This window comes from Coturnix japonica, chromosome 11 (genome assembly GCF_001577835.2).
Source record: "Coturnix japonica isolate 7356 chromosome 11, Coturnix japonica 2.1, whole genome shotgun sequence".
In the NCBI taxonomy this organism is placed as follows: Eukaryota; Metazoa; Chordata; class Aves; order Galliformes; family Phasianidae; genus Coturnix; species Coturnix japonica.
In genome coordinates this window covers 4,862,167-4,873,938 of record NC_029526.1, presented here as the reverse complement: position 1 = coordinate 4,873,938, position 11,772 = coordinate 4,862,167, and the positions used below count along the sequence as shown (strand labels likewise).

Genomic DNA, 11,772 nt, shown 5'->3' with positions numbered 1-11,772 from the left:
CTGCATGCTGGAGATTAACATCCAAACAGAGAAACTATCACCCACCCCAGCAATTGCAGTAAAAGGTTAAAAGAAATATTCAATATTATCAATCATATAAAAAAAAGGAGAGAACTTACAGCTGCCGAAGTACCTTGGGGGAATCAATGTGTTTGTGTCAAAAAGACTGAGAACAAGTGAAATAGGACTACACTGATTGCCAGAATCTTACTTGCCTGGAGAGATAACATTGGACATCCAGTTTAACTAGGCAGGTGCCAAGAATCCTCTTATGAATGCTATGGAGCTGTTTTCAAACACAACAATGTCCAACAACTTCCATTCTCCAGTTCTCTCCGTGGTTTCTGAGCTGCTCATTAAAGCAGGGAAGCCTCCAGTGAGGTGTGATGACCTGAAAATAGACAGGAGCTAAAGAATCAATGTTTTAAGTAAAACAGCAATTATAAAAAGATCTACAGCTCTTTCCATGTAATCAGGTAAATTACCAGGAGTAGCATAAAGCACCTAAATTGGAGAAAGAGTGGTGAAAGGGGGAGTGAGGGGAAAAGAAGGTCCCTTGGGTGATACCTGATAGGATGCTTAGTCTGTGTAGAGGTCAAGAGGTTAAGTGAAAATGAGATGAAGGAATGATCAGATATAGTCAGATCAGAGACAGTTAAATAAAGGAACGTGCTAACCTAAGATGAATGTGAGGAAGTACGCCTGTGTGAGGGCGTCGGTGTAGCTGTTCTTCAGCAGTCCAGGAATCAGATAGGAAAGATACCTCGCTCCCAATCCATACCAGTCCTAGCAGAAGCTCTTCCTAGCAAAGAAGAAGGGATAAGGACACAGTTTAAGGCTCCTTTTTGCTGCTCAAGAGGATACTAAAGTTCTTCTAATCACATCTACAAATTTTTCAGGTCTTTTTCAGCTGCTGATGGGGTGTAAATCATCCTTAGTGAAGAGAAAGAAAATGAGGCCTGTGCCATCTGTGGTTTGGACAATGAGAAAGATGCTGTTTAAACAAGATGAAAACAGAAACATTGAAAAGTAAGTGAAAACTGCAAACTTTGTTGGCTAGCTAACATTTTCATGGGTCACATGGCTCTCGTTACAATGGGTTGCCATAACAACAAACAGCATTTGGTTGAAAGAGGTGCATAATGTAGCAAATAAATGCTTGGGACACAGTCTGTATAAAACTTCATCAAATATTCTCATAAATCTCTGTTCTCAGCCTACTCACCAGAAATGGCCTGTAATGACAGTCGACAGCAGAAAGCTCAGGAAACATTCGTACTGAGAAAATCTGGAAATGACCATAAGAATTCTGTTCAAAAATCTTTGGTAGCTTACAGCCTCCAAATGCTTCTAAGAACAGCCTTACGGGTGTCAACCCCAAGGTGAATGTTCAATTTTTTTTAGACAGATAACTTAGAGGTTAGTACCTTTTGTGTTTCCTCAGAAGCCTGATTAACATGTACAACTGGACCTGGCAATTAGCAGTTGGAGCTTTAACTTGTCTATTACATCTTAATACCTGGGGAATGCCCAAAGTGGTTTTCTGAAAATAAACAAAGAAACAAATTTTGGTGTTCTCAATAATCACAGTCTTACAACTCTAGGGGAGAAATTGTGTGTTTTTCACAAAGAGTTTGATTAGTTGCAGAATTCACTAAATCTAGCTGAGCTTCCTATCTTTAAGACTAACACACATCCCACATATATTTATGTCAACCCTCAAGCTACGGTGAAAGAAGCGTGAGTCTATAAATGAGGAGTTTCAAATGAAAGAGGTAGTTGAAGCATTTTGACCCTATTCAATCAAGGTCAGTTTTCCTCTGAATTATACCTGTTTCCTTGTCTAGCATTTTAGATACCTTCCAAGAGTCTAGTGACAGAGTTTATAAGTGGCATTCAACAATAAAGAAGAAAGAAAGCTGCTCACAAAACTCCCTTTCCCCACATGATAAAAAGCAGCGTTCCAGAGGAAGAGACAAAAGAATGTGTAGATCCCATGTATGTGCCTATGGGAAAGGCGTGGTGAAAAGAGGCCAGCAGCTCCAGGAAAAAGGGACAGGAGGAAAGAGCACAAATCAGCTTTATGAGCCAGCAAATGATAGATGGCTAAATGCCAATTAAATGCAACACATACAATTGGGTTTGCATTGTAGAGATTATTAAAGGTTATCTTACCCTTAATTTTTTGTGGTAGGTGTTCTTACTCCCTCCTCACAGAAACCCTTGATTTTAACTTGCTAGGTACTTCGATGCACTTGTCATACCCAAAAGGGGATTTCAGCTCTTGGATGCCAAAAACCTTTCTGCTGATCAAAACACAGCTGCAAGGGCTTGCCTGATCTATTAATGGCTGCCACAACTCTGGGCTATGTCTGTCTATACCTGTGAAAATAGATGTAATTAATATAACAGATATCATATGTATATGCAAATTCAGATGGTAAAAATGACTTAGAGTAAGATAAGGTTTTCATTTGCCAAATCAAATCAAGATATGTGAATCACTTAAACGTATGCAATCTGCTACTGGAGTGCTGCTTCTGCAGTGACATTAGCACACTCTTGATCTATCTTACTTTATATTAAGCTTGTTTTTTTAATGAAAGATCTTAAAACACAATTTCAAAAACATACTTTAATTAGCTTTTTTTCCCAAGCTATCACCTCTCTGTGGCCTTTAAAAAGCTCTTTCCATTATTTCCCACAAGATGCTTGGACATATGATGACAGATCACGGGGCCACATAAATTGCCATTCAGTGGACAAGGATCTAAGGTTTTAAAACAATGAATGAGCAAATTTATATTCATTTTACATAAAATTATTTCTGTTTAAGACAAGAAACAGAATATTTTCTGATAGATAGCTTTTTCTAACCATTACAGAAATGCATCAGCTTTACTAACAAATGACAAAGAAATATCTTCAGTCTGTTTTGTGATACTAATATATTCTGCATTACAGTTTTATCTTAACTTTTACATTTATTTCACCTTTATTGGGTCCAAATCCCTAGCCAAGAGCTCTTGTCTTTAAGAATATACTTAACAGTAGTATATGAAGGCTAATAGGCTTAATTTAGATGCTTAAAGTTACAGATCTGTTTGAGATCTTCATCAAACAAGACCCAAGCCCCTTGACTTTAAAAAATTGACTGAAATGGAAATTTTCACTTTAGTGACACCAGGAAAACATTAATGCTGCTTCATCACCATCACCATACAAACACTGAGATTATGGTTTTGCTCTTAACATTTTTATTTGTGATAAATCCTTTTGCTTGTAATAAAATATACCGCGCAAAAACAGATTTTGAAGTTTTGATTTGCAATAGTTGGTCCTTTTTTTTGAACCTTTTGTTTTATTTCTTTTCATACTGTGATGGCAAAGAAAACTGTAGCTTTCATCATGAGCTCAAGAAGAACATCTACGGTTAAGTGCATGCAGATGGGTATAACATTAATTATTCTTTAGGATAAAACCAACTGCAAGGAAAGTAAAACAAAAAAAGAAGTTTTTTGTTTTGTTTTGTTTCATAATCTTGGGTAATTCCAAGGTTCCTCTTAGGAATCTAGATTGAACAATAGTTTATTTCACTGCTTATGGTATTTCTGACTTCTAGACACTTTTCAAACTAGGAGGCTGTGTTTGCTTTCTTGTTTGCATATGTGAGGAAGGGAGAGAAAAAAAAAGTAAATTCTTTTAAGAGCGAATGCCACAGGAGATAATTCCATCTGCCTGCCTGATCTAGCATTCTCAACTACATTTCTCAGTTTCTCTTGATTAATAATGCAGCTCTTCTCAGTTATGTGCACAGTTTAAGTGCCAAACAGATGCCACACAAATGACGATTACAATTACTGTAAGGGGGTGAACAAATGATGTTAGTTAGTTGATGTGATGAAGTTTACATGACAGTAATCTTCTGTTTGATGAAGCTGTTCATTTTTAAGCCTCAAAGCTTTTCTGGTATCTTTTTAAGTTTACAATGTCACTTGACCACCTCAATAAAGATCTCAATTGTAATAAAGCAGACATCCTTGTAAGTACTTATGAATTAATTACATTGCTTATTTCCTGAGGAAATTTTAAAAGAATTGTCAGCTACACTTTTAAAGTACACTTTAAAACTAAACCATTTTAAAACAATTTAAAACTACTTCTTAAAACTTCCAAATTTCCTGTAAAAGTTTAGCGATAGGACAGGAAATAAACATGGGGACATTTAAACTAAAAAAAGGTAGACTTAGATTAGATACATGGAAGAAACCCCTTACTCAAAGGGTGGTGAGGGAAGCTGTAGATGCCCCCCACCCCTGGAGGCATTCAGGCCAGGCTGGATGGGACTTTGGGCAATACAGTCTTGCGAAAGAAAAAAAAAAAAGTCACTGCCTACCGAATGGGGTTAAAATAGAACGACTTTTAAAGTCCCTTCCAATGCAAAACATTCTATGATTCTACGAATCCAAATGTTGGTGTGCACCTGTACTTTGTTACATATTGTCAAATCAAACTGGTTCAGGACAGTACTTTGGCCTGTTGTTAACTCCAGGCTTATCAAATTTCTGTCTCATCAAATGTCATGCCTAAATAAAAATTAAACAGTGTTCAGAACAGAAATGCTTTACTGAACTGAGAGTTAAACTAAGGCATGCCCTTGTTCCACTACAGATGGCAGAGCTACTTGATGAAGGAATATGTAGATGAAAATAGGTCTCCATTACACTAAAATATTTGGTGTCAGAATAGTACTTCTGAACTTGGATATCTCAGTTCTTAATGTTTCAGTGTTAAGATGTTCTCCTCAGGACAGTAGTGGATATTACTGTAATACTGAACAGTAGAAAACTGTTCTGATTTGAAAAAAAATAATTCATGTGTTTAAAATCTAGATCATATTACAAAAGTGATGCTGACAGTTTTAAAGACCTTTCGTGTTTCTTGCTCTTTCCATGCTAACATCAACAGATTAGCCAACTAACCATTGGTTTGGCATTTTATCTGCAATTTTGTTCCCTTTGCACCACATCTTGATGAGAAAGAAAATACATGAATAATGGAACAGATCATCAGAAAATCTTGTAAGTTTCACAGAAGCAAAATCCACGGGTCTATAGAAATAAACACCAGCTCTCAACAAACTTAGGACAATTCACACTTACATGCACAATAGTCTATCAGAATTGGCGGTTGCTCTTCATCCACACCAGTACAAAATTCAGTATAAAATCTTGGTTTACTCCCATTCTTACTGCTCTGCTTTCCACTCTGTCAGCTGGCCTGTGATAACCCCTTGCCTGCAGACAAGGAGAGGAAGTTGGAGGCAGGAATGATCCAGAAGTCTTTTTCCAGACCTCATGAGCAGCGCTTCCACAGTCAGACCTTCAGTGAGAGAGATTAGTGCTTTGTTAAATTACAGACATAAAACAGGAAAATGACTTGGGAAGTCACAAGTCAAAAGGATGACAACTGTTTTTTTAAAACTCTTCAGTAGGTCACCAAACATAACTACCAAGTGACCAGAGTTCTTTACTGGATATTAGCTGACCAAGATCTTTCTGCACATGCATTTAATGTTTCTTGTAACCCTTGAATTATTTTCTCAAAGCACACCCTTATCAGCTATTAGCACATTGGTCAGAGTTGGTGGTCTGGCTGTAAAGAAAGTGCTTTCACAATGCTGTAAGGTTGTTCCTCCTGTCTGGTGTTTCTCTAACGGGCAGTTCAGTGCAGCTGCTAAAGCTTACAACTTTCTCATTCTCCTGCACAGCGTCTTTGCTAATTTTTAAGCAGTAAGTATATCACTGCTAATGTCAGTCATTATGAAAACAGGAGGAATGTAAACAGACTTAAAATACCCAGATGAAACAAACAACAGCAATGCAAGCGCTCTGATCAGTCTTTAGAAGAAGGCTACAGTAGAACAGAAATGAAGAGGGTGTTACAGCTCCCTGCAATTTGGTGGCTCAGTTGAGTTACCCAACTATTTGTGCTGTATTGGAGTACTGAAAAAGGAATCAGACTGGTAATTTCTGGTGAAGCAGGGAGCATTAGATTACAGAACAGAATCCTCTTCATGCTTTGGAAAGTCAAAAATGTGCCCAATTGTTACATACTGTATAAAATACTGTTTCGTAGCGTTTTAAGATTTTGTTCTGTTTTTTTCAGACTCAAATTTCAAAATATTGGACAAGTACTGAAATGTGCTTGTAAAAATCCCCAAGTCACAAGCCAGCCAGATAAAAATTTGTTCACCGCAAAAAGGGAAGGGGGCAGGGTGGGGAGGGAAAAGTTTGTTGATAAGTTGGCTACACAATTAAAACAGTTAGCCACAGCCTGGAGCTCAAATTGACATTTGTTTTAAGTTTTTATTAGAATATATGAAAAATATTCAGCAAGATCACATCTTGTTTTTTGAAAGATATGCACTTCAGTATTTAAGGTGTAAGGTTTGGCCAGTTATTTAGGAATGCAGAAATGTGAGCAGATTGGATAAATATTGGGCCAAAGTGTCTTGAGGAAACGGTCATATTCTAATGAAGCAAAGAACATAGAAGAAAATGGCCTCGGGAGAAATCACAAGGACAATTAGCAAGACAAATCTAGGACTGCTTTGTCTTGTCTAAATCTATATAAAGAAAAATGGTCTGCAACTCACTCTGAAAGTGATGGGAACCCATGCTTCAAACGCATGTCTTGAAACAACGTCGGAAATCTTGTTCCTCTTTTGGCTGCGGTTACAGATGCTTTCCCCAGACAGTGGGCTCACTAGTTTCAATTGTCTGGAGTACTCAAAAATACATTTTCCCTGGAAGATCTGCATATATAATAAACATTAACTAAATCAAATGACTTGCACTTCAGGATAAATACTTTCAAGAAGTCAGTTAGAGACTCTTATAGTAAATTGCTATTAATTGGTTTTTCCAATCTACTTAGGTTGTACTAATGAACACAATCACTTCTAATATATTTACATACCGAATAAACCCTGCCTCTCCTTATAAGCATGCAAAGGGTCCAAGATAAAATGTTCTGCTGCAAGAACACATGGGAACCACTTTGGGACAAGTGACTGATCCTACTGGTTTTCTGTCTCTGAACTCTGTTAATTCAGGAAGAACCAGGAGAACCTCTCTGCTCTCACTGCTGGATAGCTGCCCTGAGTGGGGCCAATTTTTACAGAATACGTAAGTTACATAACACAGAAACTCTCAGCTCTGCAAAGCCAATGAAACCACATTTTCCTATAACTGCTACTTCCCCTTTTTGCACTTTACTCACTTGTAAGGGCTTGCTCTAAATTCAATGATAGTATCTCTACAGATGGGAACTTTTTTCTTTTGCGTGTGGACATTACCCAACACTGAAACGTCTCCAGCCCTGATGGTCCTTCTCAGGGCATTATTAGGACAGCAATCACACTCACACTGCCCAGCTCCCCTGTGGTAAGCTCAGATATGGGGCAAAAGTAAGAATTAGAATTCTGTCTTTACCACAGCCTGAAAACAATCACGTGATTTCAGCAGTTTGAAGTCGGTTACTGGAAAAGCCCTAAATACAGCACAGGAAAGCTCCTTGTAATTTCCTTCACCAAGTTCTAAACAGAGCCGAAATATAACCTAATTGTTTCTAGAAAACTTCTGCTTTATTTGGTGTTATTTTTCATATCAGCTCTGTGCACCTAAAGAAGCACAGCAGTAGGCTATAGGACCAAGGTCTATCCGAGAAACCTGCACGCCTCACAGAAAGCACATGATTCCACAACTCATTAAGTCTAATTTATGGCATATGTAATTAGGCACCTTTGAATTGAACCCAGGTCTCTAGAGATAATAATACTTAGCACTTATATAGGGCTTTTCATCTTCAAAGTGCTTTACAAACATTAACTAATTAACAACATAATAAGACATGAAAGGCCAATGTACTTACCCCTAGTACTGCATAGCCTCTGTATAATTCAGATTTTAATGATTTTAAATGCAAGATGCAATCTGGGTGCGCTGGGAGGATTTACTTGTTGTCCCCTTTCCAATCAGAAAACATGACTTCCATACCAAATATATGAATATGCAGTGTTATCTGAATATCTGCTATTTATTGCTGAGTCAGACGAAGCAGCTCCAAGCACTGAAGGAAGATAAGGAAATGAGCACCTTGGAGCAGCCTGTGAGGGTGTTTGAATTTCTTGGGCTTTGGAGACACAGTATGGGGTCCTAATAAGGGAATACATTCCCTGAGAAGTCACTGCTCAAGATTTCTGGTACTACCAAACTCAACATCCTTCCCAGAGTAAATCTAGTAATAGTTACACAAAGACTCTAGGGACTGGCTGTCTAGAGGCTATTTAGCTTTATTTATACATATATATATTTTAAGCCGGTGTCAGTGATCATTTTCATAAGCTCAGGATGTTGACCATTGCCTGTGCATGTGCTTTGTTTAAACATCACCCATCCAAGAGCTAAAAATACAATGCATATCATGGCAGAATCTCTCTCCAGACCATGTCTGCCTCTGTTCCCCTTGGGGATTTTTCTGTGACCAAAAATTGAGTATTTGAGGACTAGTGGAAAAATATACCAAGCACATGAGAGAGAACTGTATACATGGCCGTCCCTAGCCCTGCACAGATGAATTCTCAGAAACAAACCCAGATTCTTTGGCAGTAGTAACACAGGTGGAGAAGAAAGAGAAATTAAACAAAATGAGACATATGATGGAGAAGGAAACAATCTGTATATGGGAAGCAGCAGGCTTTTGCTTTTCCCCACAGACAAGCAGTCCAGAACAGATCCTGAAAGGTAACAGTTTCACAATAATAATGCCTACAAGAGAAACTACCATAAACATAAGGTCTAATTAAAAGCATTACAATTTTTAAATGCAAATGTAGAATAGAACTGTCAAAATGTTTTATCCCTAAAGTGCGAATGCTAACCTTCCCATACTTATTATATAGCACTACATTTCAATTTGCCTGGAGCACGGTTGAATAAAGCAAGCATCACAAACACAATCAAATGGATATCTGAAAGTACTGCTCTTCACAATAGCTGTGTGTCTGAGCAGGGCTTCAATTGTTGATCAATTGATTACCAAAATCTAAGAACACATTTCCCAAATGAGCTTCTGCAAAAGCACTCAATGGCACCAGAGGGAAAAAAAGCAAAAAGCTGCACAGAACAGCAGTGTTCTCTAAAATATTTACAAATGCAACATTTTACTGCTTTCCTGTTTATAGCTTAGATCTGCACAGATCTAGAGTGAGGAATAAAGCACTTCTGATAAATCAATGGCTTGATTCAGTTTAAGTGTGGCAAACTCAGGTAAACAAAGAAGAAAGGAAAAATGACCTAAAGGTATACATTAAATCTTACAGCAAATCACAGTCTCTCTGTTCAAATGACTTTCGAACCTTTAGTAAAACTATGATACAATTTATGATGCATTCTCTAATGGCAAACCACGTGTGAATATTCTTATTTCATAAGGGACAGTTCCCTATTTGTTTTCCTTAGAAATAAGACAGAATGATTTGTGCTTATCTGTCCTTTTGGAATGTTCTCTCCTCCCAATATGACCAGTACTGGATAGTCCTAGTAAGGATGAATGAAGGTGAGGCACTTGGCTTATTTCTGAGCTAGTCTCAAACAGTTACTATTTGCTCAGCAGAGGCCTCTGTTGAGCTAACTACAGTTCACGAGAGCACTCATGGGTATTCTCTAGCTCCTCCCAACACCGGCGCAGCCGTTTTCTGGACTGACTAAGCACCAACTGTAACCATCAGTGTGCCATCCATCTTCCACCTCCAGTCAGTTGGCTCCTACTGCTGTCCTACGTATTTTTCTTGTTTTAATTCTGATAAATGCTAAGGAACTGCTGAGAATAACTACCCACCAAATACATGTGGTTTTCATTTAGCAAATTTAACCTGAAAAAATAGAATGAAAAAAAAGGAAAACCAATTTTCAAGCTGAAATGAAGCTGCAGTTTTCATGAACTTCCATATATATTTCCTAAGAGAATCCCAGCTCACTTAGTATTTGGAGACACCAAGAGAATTTCTGCCCCAGGAACTTTTTAGGTCTGCTAATCAAACAATGATCCACAAGAATCTCACAACAGGTGGTTATGGTATTGCTAATTTCACTTATGGAAAACTGAGGCACAGAGATATTGCTCAGACATCAAACTCTATTTTCCTGTTCAACTTTTCAATGTTTATTCATTTTCTGATACTTCGCTTTTTGCTATGAAGTATTTGCATAATAAGTAGAACAAATGCTTTAAACAAGTCACTGAAAGCAATTAAATGAAAGTACTGGTACAGAAAATTGCATTTCTACTCCAAGATGATCATCTTTCAGTACAGTGAAGCAAGATGAGGTTCTTCCTGTGCTAGCAGATAGCTGTAACTGTATGCTTAGTGAAGTGCTAATATTGATCATACAAGATGGAACAGGTTACACAGGCAATTGGTCAGGCAAAGCAGTGATGGCAGCACATGGGATATTATGGATGGTCGATGTAGCTGAGGATATCTATCTTTCTGTCTATCTATCTATTTTTCAGGATGTCTATCATCATTGAACTTAGCTATTAAGGAACAATGGCAGCACTTAATCATCGATAGATTAATACTGCATATGCCATTAACTGGGGATTGGGTCAGATTTCTCTTGTTCATACCTTTGCTGCTCTTTTTTTTTTTTCTTCCACAGTTGTGAGACAGTAGCATTTTCTCACAGACTGTATGTGTTGTTTTGGGACTCGTGTCAGTGGCAACAGCACAGCTCTGTGTGTCTGCCAGAGCTTGTTCAATTGAGCTCCTTTCCAGGAAAATAAAACAGCCAACTGATGAGACTTGTTATAAAATTTCAGACCCAGCGTTTTTTCATAATGTCTGGAACACTGTTTGGAAGCAGCAGCAGTGTGACCAGTCTGTGCACCTGACTCTTTTGTTCCAGTCAGAAATAGGTGAAGAACAGTGAGAGATTTTCCCAAGCAGTACCTGCTGGAAAAGACACAACTTCTATTGCTGTATTTTCTCAATACTTAGTATTCAGCAAAGTGCCTGCAACAGTGCAGAGCTGTGTGTTTGCTGGTATTTTTCTTGTTCAAAGCTTTTGAGAACCCTTTACTGAAGCATATAATGCTGCCTTGAAATTGGTCTCTAAATCACATTTTGAGAAGAAGAAACACAGACAGTTGGCTGGGTATTTCTGTACTGTGCTGTGGCTTGCTCAAACAAGAAGAGCACCCTATCTGCTACTTGAAGCTTGATTATTCTGTTTGTGATCATTAGAGTCCTCACCAACATGAAAGCATCTCTCCCCTTTTATTTCTAATTTCTTTATTTCTTTATTTATTTTTACATTACCAGTTACAAACTCTTAAATAGATGTCCTCCTTTCATTTCTGCATTTTAGGCTCTTCCATGGTTTTATACACTTAGGAGAATTAATTTATCGTTATAAAGTCTTACATTAAAACCAGCCTACCAAGGGCAATGTTGGGAGTGATCACTGTGCCTCTTGTTTCTATCTAAAGTATTCGAAAAGAAAAGCTAGATAGTTTAACCTAAGCTATCGAGTTTCTGCCTTGACATTTGGAGGTAAAATTTTGCCTATGTCTCTCAGAAGAGGAGATGGCATTTGGAATAACCCAAAACTCCTGCAGAGTTACATTACTGTGGCAGCCAGACCAGAGTAAATCTAGTCTGAAGATCTATTGGTTCAATTACTGCTTGGGGTCAGGACATGCCAT

General features: G+C 37.9%; 1 long non-coding RNA gene across 4 annotated transcripts in view; it reads right to left on the bottom strand.

The window, feature by feature from the left end:
* Positions 1-217: 217 nt before the first annotated feature.
* The window catches only part of LOC107319029, a 468,329-nt gene continuing 456,774 nt past the window's right edge, over positions 218-11,772 (bottom strand). For 3 of the 4 annotated variants that reach the window (XR_001557621.1, XR_004308690.1, XR_004308692.1), the window contains 7 exons: positions 6,659-6,817; positions 5,163-5,382; positions 2,176-2,382; positions 1,428-1,543; positions 1,226-1,288; positions 678-802; positions 218-391 (listed from right to left, as the gene is read on the bottom strand). This is a non-coding gene — a long non-coding RNA (uncharacterized LOC107319029). Of the gene's footprint in view, positions 392-677; positions 803-1,225; positions 1,289-1,427; positions 1,544-2,175; positions 2,383-5,162; positions 5,383-6,658; positions 6,818-7,935; positions 8,394-11,772 lie in introns of those variants that run through there. The other variant, XR_004308691.1, reaches the window with a different exon arrangement.